The following is a 10,845-nucleotide window of genomic DNA, read 5'->3' on the forward strand; positions in this document are numbered from 1 at the left end:
CTCTCAAACAAGTAATTTTCACTGTCACTGTTGTAACGATCTCATACCAAGCGGGGAGGAAATGCATCACACAGATTGATGGATGATTGTTGGGCTGATTGCGATCAGAATTACAGGTGTGCTGCAAGGTAATGAAGGTTGGTGGCTAATAATGCGCTGGTGATTTTCTGATAAGAAACCTCATTTAAACTCCAGACAAGATACTTAGTCTCTCCTGGGTGTCCTCAGCTCTGGGGAGGTCAGATTATTGTTGGGCTGGTGACACTCACTGATGCTTTACACGTCACACTTTATTTCTATCTTTGAGATACATTCTAAAGCTGCTGCTGTGGTAGAAGAAGGATTCAAAATCCTCAGTTAAGCGAAAGCATTGTTGAGAATAATTATGGGTTGCTGTTTTTTCTTGTCTTTTTATTATGCAATCAAACAGAAAGTTTTAAAGAGGAAAACTTTGCATTCTGCAATCAAAAAGTGTTTTCTTGCATGCAAAATGAATTCGGGATTAAAAATGTATTAAAGAAGATCAAAAACTTTTGTTTGCAAATCCAAAAGTTCTGCTTGCTCCAGAGCTGAATTTTGTGGGCGGGGCCACTGCTGAAAGATGCAAGTTATGTTTCTATTGGCCACTCCCATTTGGAGTGACAGTTTGGAAACATCCACTGTTAGTAAATGGGAGGAGTGTTATACATTTTCAATCACAAATTAAAAAGCATTATTGTGTAACTCCAACCTGGAGGATCTCTCACTAAAATATAAGGTTACAACCATAGACTATATAAATAATGGACGTAGTCACTGTGACGTCACCCATTGGTTTGTGGCCCGTTGGAAGTATCGAGTTCAGCGTTACACACGTCGCCATCTTGTTTCCGATACGGGGAGCAGACCATATCTGGACTGTGGAGGAGCGAGAGGGATCTGATCACTGACTACAGCCTCTCTACACCTCAACCTGACTGAGAGAAGCTGCTGCTAATTCATGTTAGCATTAACTGGAGCATTAACTGGGAGTTAGTTTTGGCTAGCAAAAAAAGAAAACAAAATGTATGTTACTTACCTCAGAGAACTGAACAGCGACTCCTTGGAGTGTCTGTTAGTCCAACCAAACGCTGAAGACATTTTTACTGGACAAAACGTTCAAATAAACTGTCATTAAGTGAAAATACAATGAAAGGGTCAAAGACCGAACCAGTAAATGTCCTTTTTTATATCTATATAACGGTATATATAACTTTATTGACATGTTGCCGTGGATACACATTGCTCTGCTTATCTCCTCATGACGGCTCGCCTTGTTACGCCTGGATTCCACTGGATGCGTAACGACTCCGACAGGGGTCTGTCCGCAACGGCTGCGCATCTACGCAGTCCGTCAACACCCACCGGATCCGTCTGTGTCAGAGCTGTTGCGGACAGCAGAGTCCCGAGGACGCACGAGATCTCGCGAATTCACGCCTAATCAATTGATATAACTGGAAGATAATCAACATCTCCTCGTTAATGACTGGAGACAAATCCAGCGACTCCGTCTTAACGAGCGCTAACGAGGTCGGCCGGCTTGTTAACGAGCCGGCCGACCTCCTTAGCGAACACGAGGTATTTTATTTTGAAAATATACCGGTGTTTTATTTTGTGTCTGTGCAAGACTTCCTGTCCCGAACGATCCGCTCTGTGCTGAATTTATGCGTAGTGCTCCGTCGTCCGACAAAAATAGAAGCTCTGCGCAAGTGTTGCGAGGGCTGTCGGATGGCCCTGCGTTGTCGGACTCATTACGCAGCGGATCTGCAGTCGGTGGAATCTCACACATTGATTATAATGGGTGCGTAACGGCTCCGACGACGGATCTGCAGCCGTTACGCATCCAGTGGAATCCAGGCGTTAGCAACCTGTCAATCAAAGGTAGCCACGCCCCAAATCATATGATTCTTTATCTTCTATTTTCTTCTAAATGGGGCCATTATTAAAACTATTAACATCAAATTGTCTTGAAGATTTTTTACTAGCGATTGAGCCCATATATGTTGTTTAAAAAAAATGTTCTGAGGTAATAAATCAAGTGAGAAGTTTTCTCATTTAGCATTGAAATGAATGGACAGATTTTTTTTGCAGCCAAACTTAGCGACCCCTGCTGGAATTTTTGGTAGAATGCAGCTTAAGGCACTTCCTGGTTTGCCTCCCTGCTCAGACATGGAGGTTGCCGCCTGGTTACAACCACATCCACAGACTTCAGCCTCTTGTGGCCAACATGAGTATTACAACAACAAACACAAAAATGATCCAGACAACAAAAAAACCAAACCTTCCAAAATACAAAATAATAGACATTGTTACGGAACTTATACAATTTTCCTAACAAATCTTTTTTTTTCCAGTCAGAAAAACTATTTACACCAGACTTAGAAAATGGATCACGAGAAATATTTTTTACTTATCTCTCATGTCTTCCATACATTCCTGACCGTGGCAATAGTAGAAACAAAAAAAGTGGTCTCTGAAGATCCATTAACTGGATTTTTCTCGAGCTTTAAACTGTAAGTCATACGGACTATTCCACCTTCTGACACACTCCAGAGAGCAGATTGTCAGCTTCGATGACAGGGACTTCACAGAGCAATCTGAAGCCGAGGTAAAGCTGATGTTCTCCACTTCACTGACCAACACACTGGCGGCTCTGAGACACACTAACAGATGTCTGGAGGTTTGGTTTCACACTTTCAGTTTGTTTCTGGGTTGTGAATGGTTTGTTTTAATATTGGTTGAGGCTGCGACTTCGCTGGTTCAATCCATTTAATCCAAAGATGCAAATTTGGAAGAAAATGTTTTATTTGCCCCTTTGCCTCATAGAATTACATTTTTGTGTGACCGCATGTTCTCCATAGATGACACTTGAACCTGCGACCAGACAAATGGAAAGATTCCCTGCACTGCAAAAAACCTTACCAAGTATTTTTGTCTTATATCTAGCAATAGTAACTAAAATATATTGCTTTGAGTATAATTTACCCACTGACCATAGCTTTAAGTGCTAATTTATTACTATGATTATTATTTGCTCATTTAATTATCTTATTGTAAGTGTTTTAGGATTGATATTGTTAGCTTTACCATGCTTTTCAAGCTGTTCAACTGTTGAATATGATGAGTTTTTACCTAAAATATTGGTTCCAAACTAGAGTTTTAGTTGCATGTTGTTTGAATACTATTTCTAAAGCATTTTCTGCCACACAAACATGCTAGTTTAAACTGTTGCTGGATTATTTTAATGTTACTACAGTCGGGCTACTCAAGCCACAATTGCTCAAAATAAGTATATTTGGTCTTATTTCAAGATATCATTTGTTTTTTAGATATTTTTTTTACTTATTCTTACAAAGATTTAAATTTACTTAGTGCATTGGCAGATAAGTTTAATTGTTTCGAGCATGTATTTGCTTAATTCTAGTTATTTATTTCTTATTTTTTGTCAGTTGGTTTTTGCAGTGTGCTTATTCTTTTGCACCAAACATACATTTACATTTAATGTAAATGAATCCAGGAACTGAGTGCTTACTTACTGACTGGCAGAGATGGTTTTGTGTTTTTGCTCTGGAGTTCCACTTCTCTACCCACAGAATTTAATTAGTGTGAAGAAGGTGAATCTATGCTTCGATAAGTCAGGATGGGACACTCTTAATTGTAGCCCTGCTTTGTAATTTAATCTTATAAGATGGAGTCACCTTAACCGCAGAAGGAGACTGTTTCTAAAGGTCTTTTAAGTGTCAGTAAACAGCATGCAGGAGATAGAATTTACATACATGCAGACCGTACTGTACTGTCTGCAGCCCAGGGTCCACACTCTCACATCAACACCACACGATCCACTTCTATTGCTGCATGCAGGAGTCGACCCACTCAGTTGCCTTTCGTTTTTAAACTTTTCAAAGCCAGGAGACACACATTCACACACACATGCTCTATTGTTAATCAAATAAATAAACAGATAAACAAATTAATAAGCGTGGAGGGCATGACTTTGGAATTGTTTGCGTTGTATGCATAACTGATGCACCCTGTGGATTCACTGATGTATTATTCACATATGTAAACTAACACATTTACTACGAGCTGTTTGCTGCTGAACTTCAAATGTGACCTTCATGGAGAAACATCACCAGACACATAAATGCAACCATGATTCCAAAAAAAAGTTAGTATGCTGCTGCAATAAATTTTATGTTACTATGTGGTATATTTTCTCTTACTTTTAATTAAGTCCTCTGCTTTACTAAAAGGCCCCAGTATGACCTCATGATCATGTAACAGCCGGTTTAAACCAGAAATAACGTACTGTAGGATCTGGGATTTGTCAGACATTAGAGGCATTTTATATAGAATATTAACAGTATAAGTTGTATCCTGTGTGTTCACGGAAAACGTGCCCCATACGTTGGAGGTGTGGGATGTTACAATTGTGGTTTACAGAATTGTTAAAACGCCCTGACACAGACAGGAAAAGCAGAGAGAACTCAGGGCGTTATTGGAGTCGGGAAAACTTTTTTCAGCAGCCTTTAAAAATTGACAAGTGTTCTCCTCCGCTGTAGGCAGTGTATTCTGATGTCTGATAATAAAGAAAACTAAAAGGAATTTCGACGTGATCTTTCATTTTCTCACTTAAGAGTGGATGTTATTCCACTAAATTGCCTCACATACAACTGTAATCATTTACTAATCATTTTTGACACTCACTCGTCGGCCACTTCATTAGGTACACCTGTTCAACTGCTCGTTATTATAAATATCTAGTTAGCCAAGTTCAAAGCGAGCATCAGAATAGGGAAGAAATGTGATTTGGGTGACTTTGAACGTAGCATGGTTGTTGGTCTGAGTATTTAACAAACTGCTGATCTAACAACTATCTCTAGAGTTTACAGAGAATGGTCCAAGAAAGAGAAATTATCCAGTGAGCCAAAATGTCTTGTTGATGCCAGAGGTCAGGAGAATGGCCAGACTGGTTTTACAATGACTCAAATAACCACTAGTTGCAACCAAGGTCTGCAGAAGACCATACTTGAACTCTGCCCTACAAAGCCTAACTGCAGTAACTACATTTTTGGTCAAAATTGAGTTACAACTAAAAATGAACTCCTTGATGTCTGTTTTATCTTTTGACAAATTTTTAGATTTCAATTTTGCTTTTTTTCAGAGAAATAATTCTATAAAAACCACAAAATCAACTCAAAAGCAAGCAGTAATTGCACTTACCACGGTCTGATTTGGATATGTATACTAATTTAAACATAAAAATAATAGAAGTTATACATTTATTTGAAAGGGAAATTATATATAGATAGTAATTAAGTAAAAAAAGTGAGATAAAATTATATTAAGACCAAAATATAACATTTCTTAATAATATTAAGCCAAAATTACGCATGTCTTTGAATAGAGTTGTTAAACAACTTTAAATACATTTAGAACAAAATTAATTTGAAAATGTTTATTCACTTGTAGTGGTTTGACAGTGCTGGGGTGCCAGTCAGAGCTAATCTGACTATTTTTCTTTTGTTTTTTTATTTGTCAAACTTACACAGGACCCATGCCAACCCATGCATGGTCCCTACTAACAACCAGAAATCAAGTATGACCATTTCCAAAGGTGACCCATGAAACACGAAACACACACACAATAATTTGCAATTCAACACAGTGTATTATACAATTGTGTCCCAAATTCAACCCATGATTCAAACAACCAAAACACCAAAAAATAGTCTCTTTCGTTCAACCAAAAATAGTCCTCTTCACTGCCCCCTGACACCCCTATTCCACTGTCTATGTGATGTCAAGGCTTGGGGAAAAAACGGAGGTTAAAGTTAGCATTAGCATCTTAAAGTCACCAGTCTTGGCATCACCATGGACAGAGATTTTAAACGTGATAAACAGATTAATAGCGTTTTGAAATCTTGTTTTTATCATCTTCGTCTTTTATCAAAAGTGAAATTGTTTTTGTCTTTTAACCTCTTTGAACAGATTGTGCACGCTTTTGTTTCAAGTCGACTGGACTACTGCAACACATTTTACTCAGGTGTTTCAGCCACAAAGCCTCTCTGGTCTGCAGTTAGTCCAGAACGCCTCGGCACGACTTTCAACAGGGGCCAAAAAGCGGGAACACATTACCCCGATCCTCGCGTCTTTGCATTGACTCTCTGTTCATTTTCGTATTGATTTTAAGATTTTATTGTTTGTTTTTAAAGCTTTGAATGGCCTGGCCCCACAGTACATCAAGGACCTTATCCAAATCTATACTCCAGCACGCAAATTGAGGTCCCAGGGCCAGCTCCAGCTGGTGGTGCCTAGAGCGAGACTTAGAAAGCAAGGGGGGACAGATTTAAAACCGAGGGGACAGACTTAAAACCAGGGGGGAAAGATTTAAAACCAGGGGGACAGACTTAAAGCCAGGGGGGGCAGACTTAAAACCAGGGGGACAGGGCTTTCTCTGTGGTGGGCCCCAGACTTTGGAACGCCCTCCCCCTCCTCGCCAGCCCCCACGGTGGAGTGTTTTAAGTCTCGTCTTAAGCCCCATTTTTATTCCCTGGCTTTTTAACTTTGCGTGAGTTTTGTGGTCCTCTGTGTCTTTTAGCCTATTTATTTTACACATTTAACTACGTCTTTTATTTATTTCACTGTTTATCTGTTTGATTGTATTGTTTTATTTATAGATTTATACAATTATTATTTATTGCTGATTGTTATATAGAAATGTTCGTTTTATTGTTGATTCTATGTACAGCACTTTGGAGACGTTTTTGATGTTTAAATGTGCTATACAAATAAAGTGGATTGGATTGGATTTCATTTACACAATAAATAAACAAAATAGTCAGTTTTAAAAAAAATAAAAGTTGGTCAACCAAAACCCAAACTAAGTGCCGCCTCCGACGTCTAATAGAGCAGCTTTGACCGCGGCTTTACCTCCCGGTTGGCGGCAGACGTCGGAGAAAGACCCTCGGGTTGAAGCAGGAGTTCTGGAGCAAGAGGATTAATCCAGAGGTGAGAAGCGAAGGCTACAACATTTAATACGGACTGAAAACCCGCTGCCAGGGATTGGCAGGCTAACGGAGCAGACACTGGACGGACTAGGCCGCTGCCTCGTCAGTAGCTGCGGGCCGCCATCTTGAATTCCCCATACCGCCATGTTTTTTGATTTGCTGAACAGAGGGCGTGTTCGAGTCCGGGGCATTCCCGGACGGATGACAGCATCGCTACACACTGAAAACAAAGTATAAAGGCTTATAGAAATCAACATTTTACACACTGTATATCCAACAAATTTATATTTCTCTACATTTTTAAATATTGAAAACAATTGCAGTTTTTGCAGTATGGAACCAGAAACCTAAACTCATTTATTCTACCACTGTACCCAATCTATCAATTTCTGGACTCAACTTGAACAGCCAACTTTAGGAGTTTCTTGCATTAGTTTAAAGAGGACATGAAATCCCTTACACTAATTGACCCTAAACAAAGCACTACATCTACAGATATACGAGAGGTTTTTCAAAGAAGAATAATGTATTTACACTCTATTCCCTTTTTTCCCCTGTCATTTTATTTATATTCTCTATTTTTTATTACAAATGATAACCCTGATTTACTATGATGTATTTATTATTTAATTATGTGTAATGATAAATATATGCTGGGGCACTTGTCTGCTGTTCTTTCTATCTAATTCTATCTGTTTGTATGTGCAACCTTTTTCAATAATGTTCTTTAAATGAAAAAAAAAAAGCTGAAAGAAGACAACAACATTGTAGTTACTGCACTCTGTTTCTGTTTTACTATTAGAATCTTTTACAGCAAAAAAACAAGTAAAGTAATTACATTTTTGGGGTCAGAGGTCAAATAAATCATGACTTTTGAGCATAAAAATTACATCATTAATAATGTAGAAATAAGTGTCATATCACTTATCTAAATATAACCCATTTGGCTGGTGTTAAAATAATTGATTATTTTCTATATTGGTAAATGATTTTATGCTTGATTTCTGCTTCTCTGTTTGACTCCCTGGTGTCTGTCTCTGTTCTCTGTCTCTGTGAGTGACGCAGGTCACTATCAAAGGTCAAACCTTGAGTGTAATAAATATCTCTGTGCATTTATATTAAGTCAGACAATATGATTTTGATACAATGATTATGTTTGTGTGTTAATTTTGGTTTAGAAACTTTGACTACATATATTTCATTGTCTGTCTCATATTTTTTAGACTTTTAGAATCTATGTGAGACAGTGAAAATCCTTTGACTCTGTAGACATAATATCTTTGTAAGACATAACAAGACAGAATGTTTTTGTTGAATGTTCTGGAGAAGAGGCCAGGGCAGGATGGCCTTGGCATTGTCGTGCCGTTGTATTAATTAAAACTGGCGAATCAGCGATCAAGAGGGCGGGACTTCCTGGAGGAAATCGACCAGCATGTTTTGTAAACAAATGTTAGTATTTTAATGGGTTCAGGGAGAGAGTCGTGGTTCAGACTTCACAAACTGAAACACGTCTGTTTGTATTCTGGGACATGAGTTTTTGAACCCAGAGATTCTCTGTAGAGTGCACATTTTTTGACGTATTGTAATAAAACTATGTTAAACTGAGAAACTTGGACGTCTCCAGCTCTTCATTTCCCCATCAACGAACTGCGCAGAAAAATGGTGAGGTTTTTTCTGTTGGTGACAGATTATCAATTTTCAAGGTTTCCTCATGCAATTTTTCTAACACTGGCCAGTTAAAAAACATTTAAAAAAACTCTAAAGCAGTTTTTCTCAGTTTTATCTTTTGCATAGTTACTGCAGTTAGACTTTGTAGGGCAGAACACACAACACGTCCAACCTTGAAGCAGATGAAGACCACACCGCCACTTTATTAGGCACACCTTGCTAGCTAATAAAGTGGCCAGTGAGTGTTATTCAGTTGAAAACTGTACAAAGATAATATATTTAATGTTCAAACTGATCAACTTTTTAGTTTTTTTGTCATAATACACTTATTCTGAATTTGATGTCTGAAACATTCTATATAAATTGTGACAAGGGCATGTTTACCACTGTGTTACATCATCTTTTCTTTTAACAGCAGTAAATGTTAAAAGAACTGATGACACTGATTGTTGGATTTATAAAAGGGAAGTTCTTTTTCATTCTTGTTTGATATGCGACTTCAGTTTACAACAGTCGGTGGTCTCTGTTATATTCTGTGCTTCATATTGTGCCAAACATTTTCAGTGGGTGGTTTGGACTGCAGGCAGGTTAGTCTAGTACCTGCACTCTTTGAAGCCATGCTGCTGCGAGCAGAATGTGTCTTGGCTTTGTCTTCCTACACTGTAAAAAATGTCTGTAGATTTTACGGTGAAAAACTGCTAAACCATGACAGTAAAAGACCGTAAAATGATAAATGGGTTAATTCAGTTTCAGTAACAATGAAACACCGTAAATGTATATATCAGCCAAAACAGTAATTTTTTTTACTTTTTTTTAAATAAATACATTTCTCCACTGTAAAATTCTCTGGCACCGTGTTTGTAGCGAAAATATACTGTAATATATATACAAGCATCACTGTAATTTTCGCATTTATCTTTTGTAAAATATACTTTTTCTAACTGTTAAATGTAATAAACACCATATCTCTAACAGAAATATACTGTAATATTTAATGGTAAAATCTTTAATTCATGCAGCATTTATAAAGTATTTTTTTACATTTAAAAAAAATACATTACTCTACTGTAAAATACACTGGCACCATGTTTGGAGCAAAAATAAACTGTAAAATATATAAGCCATCATTTTTGCATTTATTTTTTGTAAAAATACTTCTTCTCACTGTTAAATGTACTAAACACCATATCTCTAACAAAAATATACTGTAATATTTAATAGTAAAATCTTAAATTCATGCGGCATTTATAAAGTATTTGGTCAATTATATGGCAAAAACATGTTTCTTTTGATGAAAAAACTTTATTTTTTACGGTAAAAATTGAATAAAATGTCAATCTTAAACATGAAATCAACAATGCTCATATAATTTAATCATAATATTAAAAAAGAGTTCTACGGTATTTACTTATTTACGATAAAGTTCTGGCAACCACAGCTGCTGCTTTTTTAACGTAAAAACAAGCTGGTTTTTTTACAGTGTGAAATCAGCAGGAATGTCCCTGGGAAAGACATTGTCTGGACGATACGAACGACATTATTTATGAATGATTAGCATAAAGTATAGTTTATTTAGACAACATTCCAACTTTTTTCGGATCACTCATTCCTTGGTGGAGTGGGGTTTGGTGTGGTAGTGAGAATAAGATCCTGTCCGTTTTACACACCCGAGCTCTCATTTCACACAACACCAATAGGTGGTCAGGAGAAGTCTGGACGGCCTCATGTTGAGTGTGGTTTTTCTCACTGATAAGCCCTTCTTTCAAATACACATATGCCCTCGGACTACTTCTCCCAGGCCATCCAACTCCCCAAAGACATTTTAGCCTTTTCGACAAGGCTAATCTTTCTCCAGCATCTCCTATCATCCAGTTCACATTTGGTCCAGCATTAAGGGGATGGAGGAAGAGTTTATAACACTCTTACAGTATTAGCTACTGCTGGGACCAGTGGTGACCTAATATGTGTGATTGTTACTGGAATATGATTCTGGTTCCCGGACGGATAATGAGTTACTTTTCCCAGCAGCACATTGAAGTGCATCGATGTGCTTCCACGGAATCACAGAAGTACTGGAAGTGTATAATCTTGATGATGAATGGTGAGGTCACAGGGTCCTCCTTAAATTTGCTGTGACATTATTTTATTC

Source organism: Centropristis striata, chromosome 14 (assembly GCF_030273125.1).
Source record: "Centropristis striata isolate RG_2023a ecotype Rhode Island chromosome 14, C.striata_1.0, whole genome shotgun sequence".
Classification (NCBI taxonomy): domain Eukaryota; kingdom Metazoa; phylum Chordata; class Actinopteri; order Perciformes; family Serranidae; genus Centropristis; species Centropristis striata.